The sequence below is a fragment of the Ascaphus truei genome, chromosome 17, assembly GCF_040206685.1.
Source record: "Ascaphus truei isolate aAscTru1 chromosome 17, aAscTru1.hap1, whole genome shotgun sequence".
NCBI classification, from domain to species: Eukaryota; Metazoa; Chordata; class Amphibia; order Anura; family Ascaphidae; genus Ascaphus; species Ascaphus truei.
The window spans coordinates 38,769,761-38,793,038 of NC_134499.1; the positions used below are offsets into that span (position 1 = coordinate 38,769,761).

General features: G+C 42.9%; 1 protein-coding gene and 1 long non-coding RNA gene across 4 annotated transcripts in view; one reads left to right on the top strand and one right to left on the bottom strand.

Annotated features, from left to right (window-relative positions):
* Positions 1 to 23,278, bottom strand: part of CACNA2D3 (calcium voltage-gated channel auxiliary subunit alpha2delta 3) — a 597,478-nt gene that overhangs the window by 350,234 nt on the left and 223,966 nt on the right. The gene's annotated exons all lie outside the window — the stretch shown is intronic.
* The window catches only part of LOC142468364 (uncharacterized), a 144,252-nt gene that overhangs the window by 64,740 nt on the left and 56,234 nt on the right, over positions 1 to 23,278 (top strand). The gene's annotated exons all lie outside the window — the stretch shown is intronic.

Here is a 23,278-nt window from a genome sequence, read left to right on the forward strand (position 1 = left end):
CGGACACGTAGGGAAGTAGCTGTGCTAATTAGCACTGATAAAACTAATGAGAAGAAGCCATTTATTCTTTAACAGATTTGTAGAGTTTAATCCCATCTAATAATTACAGGGCCAAAAAACTAAAACAAAGTGGAGACATTCAGATGTGGCACCTTAACACCTTCACTGCCAGAAGCACCACAATGCATTAAAGCAACAAACCTTCACTGGCAGAGAGAACAACTAGAAATGGGGAATTTTTAGATGGCGTTCGACTTCGCTGCAAATTTGGCATTCCTTTGCAGCTGCAGATACTCGTAGCAACTTGGGTTCAAAAAGTGACTTTTCGCCTGCCTGCCATCACGTGTATGCAATACCACTGGCCGCCACCATACCTTTCATTCGTTTGCGAATGTCGGGACATTTGGAGAGCGAGAGGTATCTCAGGTATCTCAGGTGCACTGTTTTTATTTGTTTTAAGCACAGGTGTTTCTTCACATGTGGTTTGAGGGTATAGAGCGGTAGAGATATAACGCTGCGATATTTGGAAACTGTTTGAAATAGGACTCTCAGTCTAACTCACCGGGAAACCCTGGGTTTGAGTGTCCAGCGGATGTATTTTCATCATTCACGCTGTGAAAGAAGATTAGGACTGGGACTCCTGATCGAAACTACTGCTGGCGGTGATATATTCCCAACATGCTGTTTTTAATCCTATCCTTGAGTACACCTGTTCCCCTTCCCCCTTCATTAAATGGTATACTTTTTTACGCTATTTGGGCATGCGCTTTCGCTTCTTCTTTATATAGATATATCTATCTATATATATCTATATATATATATATATATAGATATATATAGATATATATATATAGATAAATATATATATTACGGTTTTAGGTTTTAATTGAAAAACACAGAAAAAACACCAGCTACTGATCTTGCCCTTTCGGTTAAAACCGATAAACACCGGAAATGAAGCCTCCTTTCCTATTAAATTCCACCTCTTGTGGCCGCTCGTCCCGTCCCCAGGTCGGAGACAAAGGCATCGCGCGGGACTACGGAAACTAAACAAAAGTCCCCCGATAAACACCAAATTCAAATGCGTGTCAAATTGTTTTCACTCTTACCTCTGATAAACACAGACATTTTAATAAAATGAAACCGGAAATCAGAAACAGAATAACACAGATAGCTTGTGCTATACAGTAGGTTCAGATAAAGAGGAAGTTCTCTTCCATCTTTCTCCCTCAAGTTAGAAGACCACAGTTTCATGGCTAGAAAACAAAGGAGCGAGAGGACACAACCATGAGCGTTGGTACCTCTCAGGGTAGAGGTAGGACCCAATGAAGGACCCTGACAGGTTTGAAAACTTGTAACATATCAACTACTTGCTGGTCAAATGAAAGGTATCATACCCCCTCCTCCCGCTCCCTCCTGTGTTACAACCTCGAAGAAAGGACCAACACAGCTCCCCACCCTTCCATGCATGGCTAGAAATATAATCAATTAAATAGCTCATCATTCAAGGCATCTATGTATCCAGGCAATCGTAATGCAAAACTAAAGCATAGAAAATCATTTTCATCTTGCATCTATATGTATCAATGTTCCATGGTATTGTAATCCGATTTTTGCTCTGTGTGTTGTGCAGAAGAAGAAGCGTAGATAGGTTCGAGTTACCAGCCACACATATTATAGTGAGATTCGATATCAAAGTGTATATGTCTTTTTGGGCCCTTTTCTTGCAATGAAACAAGTGCCCTAGAGCACACATGATGACAAACAATGACAAGGTGTTAGGTTGAATATTAACCTGAGAGCCGATACACAGACGATGAGTACCAGAGTGGATGCATTGACATCCACACATGAAATAATCTGCATCGGTTATGAATTTGGCTATCACGTTTGCATGCACCAAGAACTTTAAACATATATTCAGCAAGAACAATATAGGATTTAACTTTTTTTTTTTAGCTGTTGGTTGAGATTTGCAATATATTTTAACCACACATTAAATAAGTTATGGTGGGTAAAAGGTGATAAAAAAAACTCTATCGTACAGTGCACAGCAAATAAAAAGATCACTTGTGAGCACATTCACATGACTCAGACATGTCTGCAATCCTACCCTTCCCCATTATCTCTTAGCATGATACAGTGCTTCTACTGCAGTCAGGAATTCTGGGAAATGATATGCAAATAAGCACACAGTGTCACCTTTTGCTTCTTATCTATTTTAACATAGACAACCCCTATACTCCATGTATATTTTAATAACTATCTATTCTCAGGATCACCTACTACTGTATTCTGTAGCATCCATTTTCCGAAATGTTGCCATCTACCTAAATAACTTCCTATCTATAAGATAACCTTTCTCTGCCACTATACAGAGGAATGAGAGTCCTGAGTTAAATTAGGCCGCTTCCATGTACTAACTTAGATGCAAAGACCTGAGCACGTCCCATTCCCACCTAATCACTATCATTAGTTTAAATGAGCAATATTACATAGGTAGAATTACTAGTAATGAAATACATTGGATCCCTTACAGAATCTTATAGCTTGTGCTCTGAACTCCGAGTCTATACTCTATTAATACAGTATGGCTTACGGGAAAAGAAGAGAACGGGAAAGAGTCTTGAATTTAAAGAGAGATGCCATGACATTTAAAATGATATGTTCGAACATTATGCAAAAATAGATATTTTTAAACGAGCGTGCATGATGGGATTAGTGGTTTTGGGAGAGATGTTGTTTTTACCACGAGTTGAAGAGATTCATTTCTGTGGCGGTATGAGGAGATTGGGAGATTACTACATTAGTCTCTCTCTCTCAAAACCTCAAATTCGCATCCCTTGGGGAATAAGAAAGATATATTGCGCCAAATAGCCCTCTTCCAATGAGAACGTGCATGCAAATGAGATTAGACGTGATCTGTCTGCACAGGTGATTCTTAATGAATACAGCGCAGAATCCTGATTTTTGCTGCATCAAGTAGCATTCTGCTATTCTCCATACCTACACTCCCTGCTTAATGAATATGCCTCTATATCTGGGGATCCCTCTATTCAGTGTTAATGGTTGGATGCAGAAAATGCTTTGTTTTTCAATGGCTGCCACTTCATCCTGATTATTATTACAAAGTAATGTGGATGGAAGTTAAAGTATCTAAAATCTTATGTGGTAAGAGCCCCCGCACTTAGCAAAACGTCCAGCATGAGGTTCTCCAGAAAGATACAAATAATGTCATCCCTTGAGTCAAGTATTTAGATGGAGAAAAAATAATTGCAAAAAACTGGTATACAATCTTAAATCCCCTTTGATCCTTAGCGCTTTTCTTTTTTTAGGATAGTTTTGACTATGTAGCAACAAACATGGAACTCCTTTCTTGTATTCACCTAATCTCTTGCCTTAACTGCAGTATGTAACACCCCTATGAAAAAACCCTGGACATGCCCTCCAGCTAATGACTATGAATCAAGGAAAGGACGGAGATGATAGGACAGCAAGAAGGATGACATCACCAATGGAGGGGTCAGGAGAGGAATAGGTAGAGAAGAGCACGTGAGCAGGAGAGAGACCTACGGAGAGAAAGAGAGAGGACCTGCCCTGAGGGTCCTGGCGAGAGATACAGCGCGGTGGCAGAGCCTTCCTAATTTGGCAGGACAGCCCGTACTGGAGGTAGCGGGCACAACCCAGGAGAGAATGTCGTTTGTGCAAAGGGGACTGATGTACTCTTTATCTCGCTTCTCCCCTTCTCCACCTCCATCTACCCCCCGGTTCTGCAGAAACCTGCGCTCTATTCACTTACCTGACTTTGAGTCCACTTTACACTCCTCCCTCTCCTCTCTCAGCTCTGCTACAGACCCTGACAACCTGGTCAGAAAGTACAACTCTGTCTTGTCCTCGTCTCTTGATCTACATGCCCCGCTTTCTCTCTGCCGCCCTCGCCCTTCTAACCCTAGACCCTGGCTAAATTCCCACACGCGCATGCTGCGTTCCTCCACTCGTTCCTCTGAACGCCTCTGGAGGAAGTCTCACACTCTCGCAGACTTCCTTCACTACAAATTTATGCTATCCTGTTTCAACTCTGCCCTCTCGCAAGCTAAACAAGCCTACTTTTCTGCACTAATCAACATGCACAAGTCTAACCCACGCTGACTGTTCTCTGTCTTTGATACTCTACTCAAACCACCCTCAGCTGCCTCTCCTTCCTCCATCTCCGCTCAGGACTTTGCTGACTATTTTAAGGAAAAGGTGGAATCCATACGGCAGAACATCCCCTCTGTTTCTTCCCCCCATCCTACACCTCTTCCTAACTCTCCTCCTGCCTTCCTTGAGTCTTTTTCCACTGTCTCAGAGGAGGATGTGTCGCTGTTGATCTCCTCTTCTCCCTCTACCACTTGCCCTCTTGACCCCATTCCCTCCCATCTCCTAAAACCTCTAGCTCCTACTATAATCCCTACGCTTACACACATTTTTAACTCCTCCCTCTGCTCTGGAACCTTTCCATCCTCCTTCAAACATGCAACAGTCATACCATTACTCAAAAACAGCAAGCTTGACCCTACCTGTCTTTCTAACTATCGACCTGTCTCCCTCCTGCCTTTTGCCTCTAAACTACTTGAACGTCTTGTATTCTCTCGCTTGCTCCATTTTCTCAACACCTATTCTCTCCTAGACCCTCTACAATCTGGCTTCCGCACTGCTCACTCCACCGAAACAGCCCTCACTAAAATAACTGACGACCTCCATGCTGCCAAAGACAGAGGTCATTACACTCTGCTCATATTACTCGACCTCTCTGCAGCATTTGACACCGTGGACCACCCTCTTCTCCTCCACATTCTCCATACTCTAGGTATTCGGAACAAAGCTCTATCCTGGATCTCATCCTACCTCTCCCATCGTACTTTTAGTGTCTCTTCTGCTAACACCTCCTCCTCCTCTATTGATCTCTCTGTGGGGGTACCCCAGGGCTCTGTCCTGGGACCTCTTCTCTTTTCTCTGTACACACTCTCTCTAGGTGACCTAATAACATCTTTTGGGTTTAATTATCACCTCTATGCCGACGACACACAAATATACTTTTCAACACCTGACCTTACACCTGCTGTACAAACCAAAGTTTCTGAATGTCTCTCTGCTATATCATCCTGGATGGCCCTCCGACGCCTTAAACTCAACATGGCTAAAACAGAGCTCCTCATACTTCCTCCCAAACCTGGCCCTACTACCTCCTTCCACATTACTGTTGGAACTACAATCATTCACCCAGTAGCCCAAGCACGCTGCCTAGGGGTCACATTCGACTCCTCTCTCACATTCGCCCCTCACATTCAAAACATTTCTAAAACTTGTCGCTTTTTCCTCCGCAATATAACTAAGATACGCCCTTTCCTCTGTTGTTCGACTGCTAAAACTCTGACTCAGGCCCTCATTCTCTCCCGTCTTGATTACTGTAACATCCTGCTGTCCGGCCTTCCTGCCTCTCACCTGTCTCCCCTACAATCTATCCTAAATGCTGCTGCCAGAATCACTCTACTCTTTCCTAGATCTGTCTCAGCATCTCCCCTCATGAAATCCCTCTCCTGGCTTCCGATCAAATCCCGCATCTCACACTCCATTCTTCTCCTCACTTTTAAAGCTTTACATTCTTCTGCCCCTCCTTACATCTCATCCCTAATTTCTCGGTATGCACCATCCAGACTCTTGCGTTCTTCTCAAGGATGTCTTCTTTCTACCCCCTTTGTATCTAAAGCCCTCTCCCGCCTTAAACCTTTTTCACTGACTGCCCCACACCTCTGGAATGCCCTTCCCCTCAGTACCCGACTATCACCCTCTCTATCCACCTTTAAGACCCACCTTAAGACACACTTGCTTAAAGAAGCATATGAATAGCACTGTGGATATTCTAAACACGATACATAAAGCTTGGCCCCCTGCAGACGCACTTACCAGAACTCCCTCCTACTGTCTCTCTACGTTCTCCCTACCTGCCAATTAGACTGTAAGCTCCTCGGGACAGGGACTCATCTTCCGAAATGTTACTTTTATGTCTAAAGCACTTATTCCCATGATCTGTTATTTATATTATCTGTTATTTATTTGATTACCACGTGTATTACTACTGTGATGTGCTATGTACATTAATGGCGCTATATAAATTAAGACATACAATACAATACTCTGGGAGTCCCAACGCTGTGAGTAGACCAAGCGGAAACCCCTCCAGGGGATCGCCACTACGGCACTTTAATATCCTTTTCATTGTACACCTCTACTGCCGTTCTTTGCAAGTAACAGGTATGCACCTATTACCACACCTTTATTCCACACAAGACCCAAAGCTGTGCCGGCAAGAACAGTGGCCCACTACTTAGCATCTGGGCCAGCGGGGCTGAATAGGAAACACTGTCGACAATTGCCCAGCGGGTACATTACTATCTATTAGATTATTATAAGTATTGTTCACGGTCCTTCGATTCTGAGGGTCAATGTACAGTATGCAATTTCTGTGATATATATATATATATATAATATGTAGTATCTATATTAATCTAGGGAAATAAAGAGGGGTAACGACTAGAAGACTGTTCCATTAGTCAACTATCCATTTTGCCTAAATAATTACTTGTTATGCAGTGGCGCAGCTAGACATGTGCTGGCCGGCACCCCATTATGAGTGAACATATTATGTAGATTCAGGTGTTTCCATCGACCCCCCCGCCCCCTCGGCTATCACTCAGTGCCCCCCCCCCCCTTCCACACTCAATCCAGCTCCCTCAAACCTCCCCTCCACATTAATTTCCCCCTCCTCCCCCTGGCCACACACACACACACACACACACATACAATTTCCCCCTACAATACTGTACCCCCCTCCCCCCACAATACATAAATTAGAATAACCACCTACACACACACTACAATAACCCCCCCCCCCACACACACACACACACACACACACACACACACAAGTGGTTGAAAAACACTGGGGTACAGCATACTGCACAGTAACTTCTTTTCATACAGATAACTATAGACAATTGTGTAAAGAACACAGAGTCACACACAGCACACTGACAGAGCACCTGTAACTGACAAATTTACACACACACACAGCATACACACACACCATACTGACACTGAAACACACTGACAGACTGAACCCCACACAGCAAATTGACACACGCACAACTAACTGACACAAACACACACACGCACAACTAACTGACACACACACACACGCACAACAAACTGACACACACACACACACGCACAACAAACTGACACACACACCTTCCCACAGCAGCACATAGAGTAGTAACTCCTCCCCCTGATGTCACGGAGAGCAGGGGCGGGCAGCGCTTGCAGCTCTCTGCCTCAGCTCCGTCCCCAGCCTCTGCTGCATGCTCTCTCTCCCCCCCCCCCCCCCCCACACCCCCAGCCTCTGCTGACTGCTCTCTCCCCCCGCACTCCCCAGCCTCTGCTTTCTTCTCTCTCCCCCCGCACTCCCCAGCCTCTGCTGCCTGCTCTCTCCCCCCCCCCCCCCCACACCCCAGCCTCTGCTGCCTGCTCTCTCTCCCGCCGCACCCCAGGCTCTGCTTCCTTCTCTCTCTCCCCCCGCCTCCCCCAGCCTCTGCTGCCTTCTCTCACTCCCTCCGCACCCCCAGCCTCTGCTTCCTTCTCTCTCTCCCTCCGCCTCCCCCAGCCTCTGCTTCCTTCTCTCTCTCCCCCCCACCCCATCCTCTGCTTCCTTCTCTCTCTCCCCCCGCCTCCCCCAGCCTCTGCTGCCTTCTCTCTCTCCCGCCGCACCCCCAGCCTCTGCTTCCTTCTCTCTCTCCCCCCGCCTCCCCCAGCCTTTGCTGCCTACTTTCTCCCCCACCCCCATCCTCTGCTTCCTTCTCTCTCTCCCCCCCCCCCCGCCTCCCCCAGCCTCTGCTGCCTGCTCTCTCTCTCCCCCCGCACCCCCCAGCCTTTGCTGCCTGCTCTCTCTCCCCCCGCCTCCCCAGCCTCTGCTGCCTGCTCTCTCTCTCCCCCCGCACCCCCAGCCTTTGCTGCCTGCTCTCTCTCTCCCCCCGCCTCCCCCAGCCTCTGCTGCCTGCTCTCTCTCCCCCCCCCGCACCCCCCAGCCTTTGCTGCCTGCTCTCTCTCTCCCCTCGCACCCCCCAGCCTTGGCTACCTGCTCTCTCTCTCCCCCCGCACCCCCAGCCTCTGCTTCCTTCTCTCTCTCCCCCCGCACCCCCAGCCTCTGCTGCCTGCTCTCTGCAACCCCCCCTCCCTCTCACCACTCCCGATCCAGCCGGCAAGTTGCTGTTAAGGAGCCCTGAGGAGAAAGGGGGCCCTGACCTCTGTGGTCCGTCGGCTAGACTGCTGGGTCAAATGTCTTGGCTCTCCCCCCTGTCGGCGACCCTGAGCGGGCCCCCCAAGAGCACGGGTCTCCGGGCTTTGCCCGGGCTATAGATACGCCCATGTAGCTATGTCTCCCCTGAGTATCATCTTCCAGCTTCAAAGCATGGCCTTGTTTTATAGCAAAGAAACATCTTACACTATAATAAAACATACACTTACTATGCGTGGAAATATGTCAATAGTTGCTCGTACCATGTATAAAAGGAAACGTATCCTATCATTGGACCATAAGGTGTCTTTTGGCTCTAGAAGGTATCTTATGGCATAGCCATGTAGTAAATATGGGCCATAATCTATATGGTCTGAAGCAGCTGATCACACTGCTACTAGTTTGACGATAAGCCACATTGGACCATATGGAAAAGGCCCCTATATCTTATCATATTAAAATGCGAACATAATGTCAGCTGAAATTGCTTTCTATTGTATTTAAAACAATGTGAACAAATACATGTATTGCAATCTGCTTTAGCAAATCCATTGTAATCAAACAGTTGACCAAAAGTCTCCATCCTTAAAAAAAAAAAAAAAACACTAAAATATATATACAACTTAAATTGTTCATAGTCTATGCTTACTACTGGAATGATCGTCCATTTATTAGGACCCAATGTAATGGATTTTAAATTGCTGTTTTAATGGGTGATTAATATTTTTAATGTACCTTACTATTGTGATTACTTTTATGCAAATGTGTAATGATAATGGTCTAGGACACGATTAACTTCATCTATCATAATTTGGATGAATACCCTTGGCCGCACTTCACAGGTCACTTACAGCTCTTTGTACTTGTCTTATGTGTAACTCCTTAAGTGCCACTGAAGTCTTCACGATAACATCGGGCAAACCTAACATAGCCTATGATAACAGTTCAGGAAACATGAATTTATATTGTAACTAAGGTCATTGAATTAAATCACGTGGGTGATGTGCAGAAATTGTCAATTACAAGTGAAAATAACATCCAGTTCCAGAACGATGTCCTGTAACACTAGCCGCTATGTTGCCAGTGTGCTTTAAAATGTACTTTAGCAATTTTAGCAGTAAGACATTTGTTAATTACAATGTAATTAGTGTTGTATTTCACCTTTTCCCCAAATCTGTGAAAATGTGTTCTCGTCGAGAACCTGCACGTATAATAATTACTACACGTTGGTCAGTGCGGTGCTACTCAGGTAGGTGGTACTCAGGTGGTACTCAGGTGGTACTCAGATGGTACTCAAGTGTTACAACTATTTTTTTTTATTTACAAAGTACAATTCTACTCTCTTTTTAAAGAAGAGTTTTAAAAACAAACAACAACAAATAGCGCTGTCCCCAGCTATTTTTACATGAATAGAAATATTTCTTAAATCATTATAAAATACAGCCCAAAAGAGCTCTGCCCAATGTTTGATACATGCAGATCTTTTGTGCATTAGACACTAACCACTACTTTTTTAATTCTATTATTGCCCGGCTGATGTCCATGGGACGTAGCGAGAGTTTGGGTCGCCCGCTAGTTTGAGGTGATGGGCATAATTCCAGGAGATGAACCCGAAGAGACGCGTGATCGGGTGCGCGTCACGTCAACGTGACCTACATCAGCTGGGATCTTCTGGTATGGAAAGGGTTAAGCCATTTAGTTAACTGATGCTTCATCTCCCAACTGGTTAAATACAAATACAGATTGAAAAGTCACCCCAAGTGGTGTCCTCTGAACAACTGGAACACTAATACTGTATTTGTTTTTATTGTAAGTTTATGGTTTAAATATATATATATATTTTTGTTTATTTTCTTTTTTTAAAGATACCCAAATACAAACAGGCCACGTGCCACTGACCAGGTTGGTATGGTTTCTAAACATATCACAACATATACACTGTATATGAGTTAGGGGTATGGAGTCGCTAACAATAGTATCACTGACATTGAAACAGATTACAGCAGTTTCTGCTCCTTGTGACCATAGCAACGTCAATTTATCTCCTTGTCTTGGCACCCAAACTAGATTGCAAGCTCTTTGGGGCAGAGAGCTATAGTGCCTGGAAAGTGATCTTCTGTCAATGCTGCACAAATCCATTTTTTTTAATGACTGACATTTGTAAGACTTGCACAGAACATTGCAATATAATACAGCTTGTTGTAATGCAAGTCCGTCATGTGTGCTATATACAATGTTTCCAACCATTAAATATGCAAAATCAAACGGTACATCTCTATGTAAGGACTGCTTTATATGTTAATCACATGGGATTATGCTAATTAATGGAAGAACAATCTTATTCTTCAGTAACAAGTTTGCGAAAATGTCTTAGTTCTACTCTATGCTACACTAAGTACCACGGTACATATTTTCACGCAAGCTAAATAACGTCAAATAATTATTGCGTTCCAAAAACACTTTTCCAGCCTGTGTTTTTCTATTTATTTGCGGTCCAAACCTTTCTTCTACTCTCTGTATGTGCAGAATGAGCATCTTACATCTCACACATATATTAATGACTGTGAGTGGCTTCCTGATGGTGTTAATAATCAGTTCATTGAAACAATGATGAACAGTTTGACAGGAAAATAAGAAATATAATTGCCGTCGTGTAACATTATCATATTCGTTAAAATGGGATCACTCGGCTGATGAAACATAAAGAAGGAACGCAGGTTTTTATTAATAAGATATTTAACAGAATATACAAAAAGCAACTTGAAGCTTCCCACTTTATGTAAAGCTAGAAGATTTCTGGAAGGCTAAACTGGGACAGGTTTATGTGAAACTGGGACAGGTTTATGTGAAACTGGGACAGGTTTATGTGACACGGCTATATGTATAGAGTAAAAGATCGATAAGTTTCGTTAATGTCACATTACAGATGTATGTTTGAGTGTCTGCATCAGTACTTTTTGTCCATGTTTTTATATGAATAAATCCTTTTGATTATCATATCCCATTTTTTGCTTTTGTGAGACGCAGTGCACCGGTATTTTTTCCTACACGGGATTTCCTGCATAGGATGTTTGTCTGACATTACAGATGTAGCCAGACTTATCGCTTGCGGTACCGTGACACAGTGCGAGATTAAAGCCGCGTGAACACTTTAATTGTGCAACTGCAATTCTGTATGTGTCCGGCAGGTGGCGCTTTGAATATCTTTGTCTATGCCCGCGAAACGACATACCCGCGACACGCCCACTTCAGGACTTCCGCCAGCCAAGAAGAGGGCCGCAACATGCAATGAGACACTGGGGTTTTACGCTTGGTTTATATGATGTGGTGGGTGCTGGGGTTAGAACTTGCAGGGCTTATGTGTGTTTGCTAATTGTCACCTGGTAACAGCTGGTTGGAGGTTGGTGGCCCCTCCTCCCTGAGTTTAAGCGCCCTCCTCACTGGGTTTAAACGCACCCCTCCCCACTTTTTAAGTAGCCGGTTTTTCCATGTACCTGTGCAGGACAGGTCTATTGAGACCTTTCTCCCTCCAGCAGAGGTAAATGTGAATACTCACAGGTACTGTTAGGACCTGCATATGTATGTATGTATGTATGTATGTATGTATGTATGTATGTGTGTGTATGTGTGTATGTATGTATGTGTGTGTGTGTATGTATGTATGTATGTGTGTGTATGTATGTATGTATGTATGTGTGTATGTATGTATGTATGTATGTATGTATGTATGTATGTATGTGTGTGTATGTATGTATGTATGTGTGTGTATGTATGTATGTATGTGTGTGTATGTATGTATGTATGTATGTATGTATGTATGTATGTATGTATGTATGAATAACTTTATTTATATAGCGCCTTTCATGTACATAGCGCGTCACAGCAGTAACACACGTGATAACCATATAAATAACAAATAATACAAATAGCACATAATGGGAAGAAGTGTTTTCAGACATAAAAGTAACATTTAGGAAAAGGAGTCCCTGCCCCGAAGAGCTTACAATCTCTAATTGGTAGGTAGGAGGAACGTACAGAGACAGTAGGAGGTGTTCTTGTAAGAGGGAGATCCTAGCAGAGTCCTGGTATACAGCTGCTGCTGAGAGTGCCCGCTGAGAGGATATACTACACCAATTCCACACCAGCAACATCGAGTGGTAACCAGTGTGAATACACACTCAATGCTTACTTAATCATACTTGATGTACGCAGTTTATATATAATTTTATTCATTATACACTTGTATTACCTACTTCACTATTTGCGTTGTGCGCTGTTTTTTGTTTCCAGTTCTTGTAAGTGCGTCTGCAAGGGGGCCAAAGTTTATGCAAGAGGTGTATAGTATCAGCTATGGAGCTACTCATATGCTTCCTTAAGGAGGTGTGTTTTAAGATGGGTCCTAATTTTGAGGGGAAGGGCATTCCAGGGGTGTGGGGCAGTCAGTGAGAAAGGTTTAAGGCGGGCGAGGGCTATAGCAGAAGACATCCTTGAGCAGAACGCAAGAGTCGGGATGGTGCATAGCGAGAAATTAGGGCTGAGATGCAAGGAGGGGCCGAAGTGTAAAGCTTATAACGCTTTGGCCAAAGAGTTTAACTAAATGATCCTGGCTTATGAGAAGATAAACAGTTAAGTATTTAACTACTGGTATATATTTTTTGGCACAATGGATGTACAGTAGAATTGGGAATTTTTTTCTTTTGTTGCACTCCTTTTGACACAAAGACTGTATATATATGATATGGTGGGAGTTGGGGTTACAGCTTGCAGGAATTGTGTGTGTTTACATCTGTACATATGTTAAATCCTGCTTTCTCCTGGAAACCGCATTGTGTTAACTATAACGGTGGTTAGTAATAATTATTTGCAAATGAGGCGTTCCTGCTAACAGCGCATATCCACAAACGTCGGCTAAGGTTACCATAGAAACTTAGCATTACATTACTTAGTTCATACCTCAACTTTGTGTTCCTTACATGTCGTGTCTGGCATTATTTCCCACTCTTCTTTAACTTCACTTTAACACCTATTGCAAGGTCTCTGTGGGAGTAAGGCGCAGACATACTGTGCGCAGCGTCACGCTATTGCAAGGTCTCTGTGGGAGTAAGGCGCAGACATACTGTGCGCAGCGTCACGTTATTGCAAGGTCTCTGTGGGAGTAAGGCGCAGACATACTGTGCGCAGCGTCACGCTATTGCAAGGTCTCTGTGGGAGTAAGGCGCAGACATACTGTGCGCAGCGTCACGTTATTGCAAGGTCTCTGTGGGAGTAAGGCGCAGACATACTGTGCGCAGCGTCACGCTATTGCAAGGTCTCTGTGGGAGTAAGGCGCAGACATACTGTGCGCAGCGTCACGCTATTGCAAGGTCTCTGTGGGAGTAAGGCGCAGACATACTGTGCGCAGCGTCACGTTATTGCAAGGTCTCTATGGGAGTAAGGCGCAGACATACTGTGCGCAGCGTCACGTTATTGCAAGGTCTCTGTGGGAATAAGGCGCAGACATACTGTGCGCAGCGTCATGTTATTGCAAGGTCTCTGTGGGAGTAAGGCGCAGACATACTGTGCGCAGCGTCACGTTATTGCAAGGTTTCTGTGGGAGTAAGGCGCAGACATATTGTGCGCAGCGTCACGCTATTGCAAGGTCTCTGTGGGAGTAAGGCGCAGACATATTGTGCGCAGCGTCACGCTATTGCAAGGTCTCTGTGGGAGTAAGGCGCAGACATACTGTGCGCAGCGTCACGCTATTGCAAGGTCTCTGTGGGAGTAAGGCGCAGACATACTGTGCGCAGCGTCACGTTATTGCAAGGTCTCTGTGGGAGTAAGGCGCCGACATACTGTGCGCAGCGTCACGCTATTGCAAGGTCTCTGTGGGAGTAAGGCGCAGACATACTGTGCGCAGCGTCACGCTATTGCAAGGTCTCTGTGGGAGTAAGGCGCAGACATACTGTGCGCAGCGTCACGCTATTGCAAGGTCTCTGTGGGAGTAAGGCGCAGACATACTGTGCGCAGCGTCACGTTTTTGCAAGGTCTCTGTGGGAGTAAGGCGCAGACATACTGTGCGCAGCGTCACGCTATTGCAAGGTCTCTGTGGGAGTAAGGCGCAGACATACTGTGCGCAGCGTCACGTTATTGCAAGGTCTCTGTGGGAGTAAGGCGCAGACATACTGTGCGCAGCGTCACGCTATTGCAAGGTCTCTGTGGGAGTAAGGCGCAGACATACTGTGCGCAGCGTCACGTTATTGCAAGGTCTCTGTGGGAGTAAGGCGCAGACATACTGTGCGCAGCGTCACGCTATTGCAAGGTCTCTGTGGGAGTAAGGCGCAGACATACTGTGCGCAGCGTCACGTTTTTGCAAGGTCTCTGTGGGAGTAAGGCGCAGACATACTGTGCGCAGCGTCACGCTATTGCAAGGTCTCTGTGGGAGTAAGGCGCAGACATACTGTGCGCAGCGTCACGCTATTGCAAGGTCTCTGTGGGAGTAAGGCGCAGACATACTGTGCGCAGCGTCACGTTATTGCAAGGTCTCTGTGGGAGTAAGGCGCAGACATACTGTGCGCAGCGTCACGTTATTGCAAGGTCTCTGTGGGAGTAAGGCGCAGACATATTGTGCGCAGCGTCACGCTATTGCAAGGTCTCTGTGGGAGTAAGGCGCAGACATACTGTGCGCAGCGTCACGCTATTGCAAGGTCTCTGTGGGAGTAAGGCGCAGACATACTGTGCGCAGCGTCACGTTATTGCAAGGTCTCTGTGGGAGTAAGGCGCAGACATACTGTGCGCAGCGTCACGTTATTGGAAGCAAATGAAACACTGTGCTATTACCTAAATATTAGTTACAGACGTTATTTTATCTGAGTTTATCACATATCCATAAAGGTAATTATATGAGAGAGAGGAGGATAGAGAGGGGAAGAGAAAAAGGGGGGAGAGAAAGAGGGGGGAGAGAGAGAGGGGGGAGAGAGGGAGAGGAGGAGGAGAACAAAAGCAATCACAGCGAATCTGGCCCATACGGTAGCCGTTATACTTATCAAGTTTGAGAAAGAAATTAAGGCTTCACTTAGCAGAAAGCTATATTAAGCCATTTTATGGGGCACTAACTGGGTACGTTGCTCCAACGGAGCCACTTGTACGACATTGTTCTGTGTCAAACTTTCTGCCTACGCTGGTCTGTGTCAAATGCAAGAACCTGATTAACAAGCTCGTTATACTTGATGAAGCTACATGCAGGAAATGGTGCATCAAGTCACAGCAAATGTTTCTTTCCCTTGATACACGGACCCCTCAATGTTATTTCTAATCTTCTTTGTTTTCATACAGACAGTGGAAGTTGCCGTACAAAAAGAGATCATAGTTCACCTTGTCAAGTTTCAGGATTAATTAGTGTTTCACAATTCTAATTTAGATGTGTCAGGCGACTATCCACTGATACCCTTCCTGCCTGGTTCTTACTTTTAATTACATTTCCTTTAATTGAATTGATGAATGATATTTCCACTGGTTTTACAAACTCTTTAACTTCAGAGTCCATGTATCAGAGTACGGCTATTTCAAATGCTTACAAAACCTTAAAAGAACTGGTATAGGAGCAAAAATGATGATATTAAACAATAAGGGGTAAATTCAACATACTCCGAAGCGACCAGTCCTGCCATTTTCAGCTAAAAATCCCTATTTACATCAATGCGGATTTTAGTTCGAAAAAGGCCCAAACGGCTGCTTTGTATTAAATTGAATTTACTCCTAAATGTATCAATGTGTAAAAAAAAAATATGAAGATTAAATTAAATTCCCTGCAATTAAGAATATTTACTATATTTACAGCTGGTAAACAAGGTTTGTAAATCTGCCAGATTTGTGTGTAAACATTTGTAGAAACCTTTTTATAAAATATTTTTGTTTGAAAGGTTTCTAATTAGTGCATTTCCAAAGAAGTTTGAACAAATATTTATGAAATTGCACAACATTTTCAGATTGAACTTGCCGTAAGGGTATACAAAATATGGAATTATATTTATGGAATGTCTGCAACGGCAAAATGTCCCTGATTGAATTTAACAAAAGACCCTTTATTCAGGCGACTGTTACTGGGTTTTTTTTGTGCTACATTTACTAACAAAACCAATCAATGTCGCTGGCACAAATGCGATTTGAAGAACATATTTTTAAGGTTTCAGGTTCATCATCGGGGTATAAATGTGACTTTAGGCATTCGTTGGGAGTTGTATTTTCAGAGTTGGGACAGGATGGGAGTAAGAACGCAGAATACACAGATTTCAAGATAAGCTAGTTAGCTGTTTCGAACGCAGACGTGCAGTATGTGCACAGTCTGCAAACAGGCAAAGCCCGGTCTTTATGAGCGTCAACTCCAGATCCAAAACTGGGAGGTGACTTTTAGGCAATTCTGTTCTCTAAATTGCTATCCCAACTGGGCAAAAAAATGTTGATGAATTCCACCCTGTAATGCAAATTGCACAATAAATACCATTGTACAAATAGTAGCCCAACTCTGCCATCTAGTGGTTTCTATATACACTGTACCAATTACTAATGTAATTAATTTTGACTTTTACAGAAAGTATTATAATTTAATGCAAAATCTCAAACACATATTGTTTGTCAGGACTTTTGGCACTGCACAGTAATCTACATATTGTTGTGCCATTTGTGTTTCCTTTGCCTGTGATGCCAACTGCTAGGGCAGGGGCGGCCAACTCCAGTCCTCAAAGGCCACCAACAGGTCAGGTTTTAAGGATATTCCTGCTTCAGCCCAGGTGGCTCAATCAGTAGCTCAGTCGAAGAGCCCTGATCTGTTGGTTGCCCTTGAGGACCGGAGTTGGCCAGTCAATGACTGAGCCACTCATTGAGCCACCTGTGCTGAAGCAGGGATATCATGAAAACCTGACCTGTTCGAAGCCCTTGAGGACTGGAGTTGGCCGCTCCCGCGCTACCAGTTCCTCGTTATAATATTGATATGATTTGAATCATGTATACACTTGAAAATTAAAAGTTATAAAAACAAACCTCTGCAGACACGCTACGAGGATTTAGTTTTGCTACATGAATTTATAAACAAGTTTATAGCATAACTTAACAGCAGATACATTGTCATGCGTACTCCTTCTTTACACCGTTTAGCAAGGATGTGTTTATTTGTCCAATTGAAACGACTTAAAGGTTGTACTTTAGAAATGTTTGAAATCCTTTATAACATAATTCCTCATGTAGGTTAGTGCACTTACTGCGGAGCAGGTTACCAAAATCCAAGCTGCATATCCTAAATATTAACTATTAAATGCGTTTGAGCATTAAAAAGCAATGGCGCAACTGAAATCAATGTCCGTGCTTAATCTCATACAAGGTTGAGCGAATGATGCATAAAGACATTAGATAATGCAAAATGGCCTTTCTGCTCCCACAAAAATCCTAACAAAAATCATTACCTGTTTTAATTATCTTTCATACCAAACAAGGGCTCATCCTGTCTCAGCTCAGTGAACCTAGACATGCAGACACAGCAACTAGAGGCAAAGCCTTATTCTACACCATGCCTCGCATCCGACAGTAAGTATAATCAGTACTGTGCGTTGAGCAGAAGTTAGCACTTGCAGCAAGCAACTTGTGTTTGGCAAAATACCAAGGAGATGACTCCTTTCTCATTCTACTCGACCTTTTTGACCTGCCCAATCCATGGCATTCGGGATAAAGTCCTCTCCTGGCTTTCTTCCCTCCACCCTCATCATTTCTTTAATGTGTCTATTGCAAGGTTGTCCTATCTGGGACAGTCTAGCTGTCCCGGTTTTTCAATCCCGTTGGCCGCGCGTACGAGATCGGAACTTGCCGACTACACATGCATGATCGACGTTTGCCGGTCGCTCATGCGCATGCGCGACCGGCAAGCTCTGTACATGCCTGCGCATGAGCGACCGGCAAACGCGGATCACGCATGCATGATTAGCAAGTGCCGATCACGCATGCACACGAGCAGCCAGCACGTACCAATCGTGCATGCGCACTCGGCAAGTACTCTTCGTGCGTGAGAAGTCGGCGAGTGCTGACAGCACATGCATGACATTTGTCCCAGTTTTTGCCAGGACAAATATGGTCACCCTATTATTGCTAACTCCTCAACTTCTTCGTGTGATCTGTCGCTGTACTTCATGGGAGCGGTGGTAATAATCATGTAAGAGAAAAATTCACCTAATGTTGTGCAAAGGAAAATTAATATGAATAAACCTCAAAAAGTTCTACTCACAATGGAGCCAATAATTAAGGCAGTATCCCAATCAGTGGCAATGTTATCTCAAGCTTGGGAGCGATGTTAGGTGATTCCAGTGGATCTCAAAGAGAGAAAACAAACCATGGTGCAGATAGATAAGTACAAATGTATTTTATAAAAAGCTCTCACAAATCAAGGCCTACACTTTGGCAAAGTTCGGAAAGCATGAAAGGTGTCTGAGTATGGTGAGTCTGCTCAGTAACTCTGCAAGTCCCACTGCTGAGCTCAAACACTCAACACGTTTCGCTGTTCAGATGACAGCTTCCTCAGGAGTAATGGCGGGCGGATGCATTGACAAACGAGAAAGTGGTGAGATCACGACTCACCCTACTGAGACACCTTTCATGCTTTCTGGACTTTGCCAAGTGGCCAGGACCATCCTTCCTCTAATTATAAAGGTAAATAACGATTTTAATCAGTTAGTGTTAGGACCTGCGTTATTATGGTCATGCCTTGAAAGTGGCTTATACGCTTTGGCCAAAGGATTAACTAAATGACCCTTTCTCAAGAGATATATAGGTATTTCACTGTGTATTTTTGTCATATTGGATGTTGCTTCTTTGTCTCTCTAACTTCACCTGTTCTACAAAGCATTTAAAAACTCCTGGAAGATGACTAAACTACATTATGCTTTTATACACATTCCAACCAAAGCACTCACAATTGCTCCTACTGTTTTTGTTGATCTCCCCACCTGCTGATTACATTGTAATCTCTTCCGGGCAGGAACTCCTTTCTCCCAATATACATTTATGTCTTGATGCACTTATCTCATATGTATTATTATATTCCCTGTATTATTATTGAATTGTAATGTTTGTAAAAATGGTGTTGTGTACTTGGTTTGTCCTATAAAAATAAAAATATATAACATACATACATCATACATACACGTGTGAATGCAATGGGAATCTAGTTGGTAAAACAATTACTTCTGGTGCTCAGATGTGGAGTTGTAACTTACCATACTATATTGATCATACTATATTGACAATGCAGTTGCATCTAAGGATCATATACAGTACGGTATAGAAAACCCCACTCAATTTACTTTTTATTTTATTGTGGAGATCTCAAGAACTCTATAAGGATTAATTTAACGTATATATTTTGGATAATTGCATCAGTTTATACAAGCATTCTATATAGGCAACCCTGGAATTCAATTTTTTACTCTATTTTTATTGCATCCCCCCCCAATTTTGGTCTGGCCTGGTAACATCCAATGTGGTTGAAGGATTGTTTCTGACTGCCGGTTCAGCCTCAGCATAACCGTATGCCCAATATTGTTCCGCACAGTGGCAGAACCACCGCCGGGATGTCCTGCCACATCCCGGGGGCCCAGCTCTGGGGGGTGGGGGGGAAGTATTGGTAAAGAGTTTAGCTCTCTAGCTGTTCTTGTTCTGTTATTTATTAATACATCTGATAAGTGAACCCTGCGTTTCCTACCGTAATATGTGAGAGAAAAGATCCTGCAAAGTATATATATTGGCTATATGCTAACGGTGGAGGTTTTCTGTCACCTTTTTCACCCAATATATATATAAGAAAAAAAAGACAAAGAGAAGCGCCAGCTCCATGGCATAATATTGTATGTAAAATGTACAATTTATTAAAATTGAGAGTGGCCGCCAGGACATGCACTCACTTCAATGGGTTAAAAAACATTCATTGGAGACAATCTGTATGCCGTGGGAGACCGCAGGAGCTGGAAGCCAGATGGTAAGGTGAGTATACACAGGTTGTAAGGGGAGTATACACAGGTTGTAAGGTAAGTATACACAGATAGTAAGGTGAGTATACACAGGTTGTAAGGGGAGTATACACAGATACTAAGGTAAGTATACACAGATAGTAAGGTGAGTGTACACAGGTTGTAAGTAGCAGATACAAGATTTCCTTGATCTGGCTAGATCCACCAAGAAGCAGCCTGCTCCATACTGTGACTGACTATTATTTCTGCATCTGGACTTTTTTCTTTCATTTGTTTCCATCAATTGGACTGGTTTGTTCTTTAATTCACGTGAATGGTTTAAATATTAATTGTTTATTTATTTATTATTATATATTAATCAATTTATACTATTATATAAGTTTTATTTGTTTATTCACAATTCACTTCATTCACTATTATATTGAACCTACACATCACACTGATAGCGCTACTCTTTGTTTTTTGTTTATATATATATATATATATATATATATATATATATATATATACACACACACACACACACACACACACACACACACACACACACACATCATGAATATCTGGCACTCCTGCAATGATACAATGACATGGTGCTTATGTCATAAAAAATAATAAAGCATACATTACCAGCAAAGGTAAGGAGACAACAGCACTCAGAAGGTATAAGCAGCTATAAACTGTATTAAAGAAACTTGCACATATATCCAACGTTTCGGTCTGCACCCCCCTGGGAAGGTCCCGTACAGCGGACTGAAACGTTGGACATATGTGCAATTTTCTTTAATACAGTTTATAGCTGCTTATACCTTCTGATTGCTGTTGTCTCCTTACCTTTGCTGGTAATGTATGCTTTATATATATATATATTGTACATACAGTACAACAGTAATGTATTCAATTCTTTTGAATGGAAAGATTATGAACTGGTTGCCTGTTGCAACACAGGGAAATCCAGAACAAAGAACTTTATGGATAATCTATCACTGTCTCTGAAAAAATAGCACACTGCATCTCTTGCTGTGAGAAAATGGACTAAATTGCTTCTCCTATATGCATACTTAAAAGCACATGCCACTGCTGAAGTACCATAATAAATATAATTATTAGCTTAGATAAGAGAGACGGTTTGGACTGGAAAAAAGAGGCTTGCATTAGTAATACATGAACAGAATGATAACAGGAGTCTGTAAACTCAGAGAGAATGAGCACTTTCACCAGGAAGATGTATTTGAGGTTTAGATGGATATGCTGGGCTTAGTACATTAACTCTTTCTCTACCCGTGTGGTATAATAGAAGATCCACTGTAACAACCTGTGTTTCCAAATATTATGTAATTTGTTTATTTACTATATGTGGCCACTGGCTGCCAAATGATAACGTTATGACTAAAATAGCGTGCAAGCATTAACTGATATCTATGGGAAATCTGCCCCAGAGTGTGATATTTCCTTTAGGATACATTGGGGGGGGGGGATTGGGAATCAAGCAGCTTGATCAGGGATATCGGAGCTTGATCAGCAGTAACTGCCATTGACTTGATAGCGTTTAGTCAATCCCCCTCCATTAATCTTTATACACCTGTTACCATAGAATAGAATCCCAACAGGACTCATTGATCTTAATCCAGATTTCTGTAGACCACTTCTCGCACAGAATCAGAGTATCCAAATCGAAATCCTAGGTTAGGGGTCAGTCACTAACGTTTTCAGTGTCAGCCGGAATGCAAATGAATCAATCATATGATTATTAACATTCATTTTAGAGATATGTGCAGGGAAAGAAGGGCGTGACACCGGGTCGGTCCTGTCTTCCAGGCAGTAACAAAGGAAGGAGCGGGAGATTGGGGTGTGATACCTTTTACTGGACCAACAAGTAGTTGATCTGTTACAAACTTTCCAACCTCTCAGGGTCAGGGTTAAGGTTACCCGATGAAGGCCCCGAAAACTTGTAACATATCAACTACTTTGTGGTCCAATAAAAGGCATCACACCCCGTACTACAGAGATACACAGTATGCAAACACTTCTAGTATGCCTATCAGAAAATGAATCCGATTTCAAAGTTCTTATAAAATGAATAATAAGAATTCTGTCCTATCCCAGAATCTAACACTGATAATAAAGAGAAAGGGGAATTGGTCCATCATAGTAATTAGAGCAAAGTAAGCAGAATGAATTAATTAGAGCAAAGTAAGCAGAATGAATTAATTAGAGCAATGTAAGTGAATTGCTGAAGGCTGTACTTCCCATTTTATTACACTCTTAAGTAGTTATTCAATACACTGTGATAGTGCCGATCAGGGCTCCATCGTGCAAAAACGCCCACTGAAGCTAAAGGTAACTGGACCGTAGTGTTATGAACGGGTTTTCACTTCTTGTAGTGTAACAGTATAAAAAGTGAATTAAATTCACCAGAAAACATCCTTCAAAGAATTTCTTCCACATTGTGGACTTTATAAATGAAATGGAAATGGAATGCCAACGCCTATGGGTCATATTTACTAAAAGATGCTTAATGGGCTATGAGGTGCCTCACGGCTCATCATCGCTTACTAAATATGTGACTGAAATCATATGCTGTCATGTCATTTGTTGTGGTATACGAAAATGTATTATACAGAACGGGACGTATTTACACCCATGCATACAACAATTCAAGGTTCTGCATTTGCATCACTTGAGCTTACAAAAAAACTATCATGAAAGGAAAAATAGGGAACAAGTCAATGTGATTTGGGCCAGGAACAGCCCATGGTTAAATAATAGCAATGTTGCTGATTTAAAGCAGAAACGCTCTTCTATTCATGCAAGTGAATCAAAAGGGATTTGAGGACAGAAAAATGATCATGGATTAGTATTATTCATGTATAATATAAATGTTGTATTTTATTTTGATGGATTACCAAAATCAATCAATTAACTCAACATTTCCAGATAGAGGAAATCATGTGGATTCCAA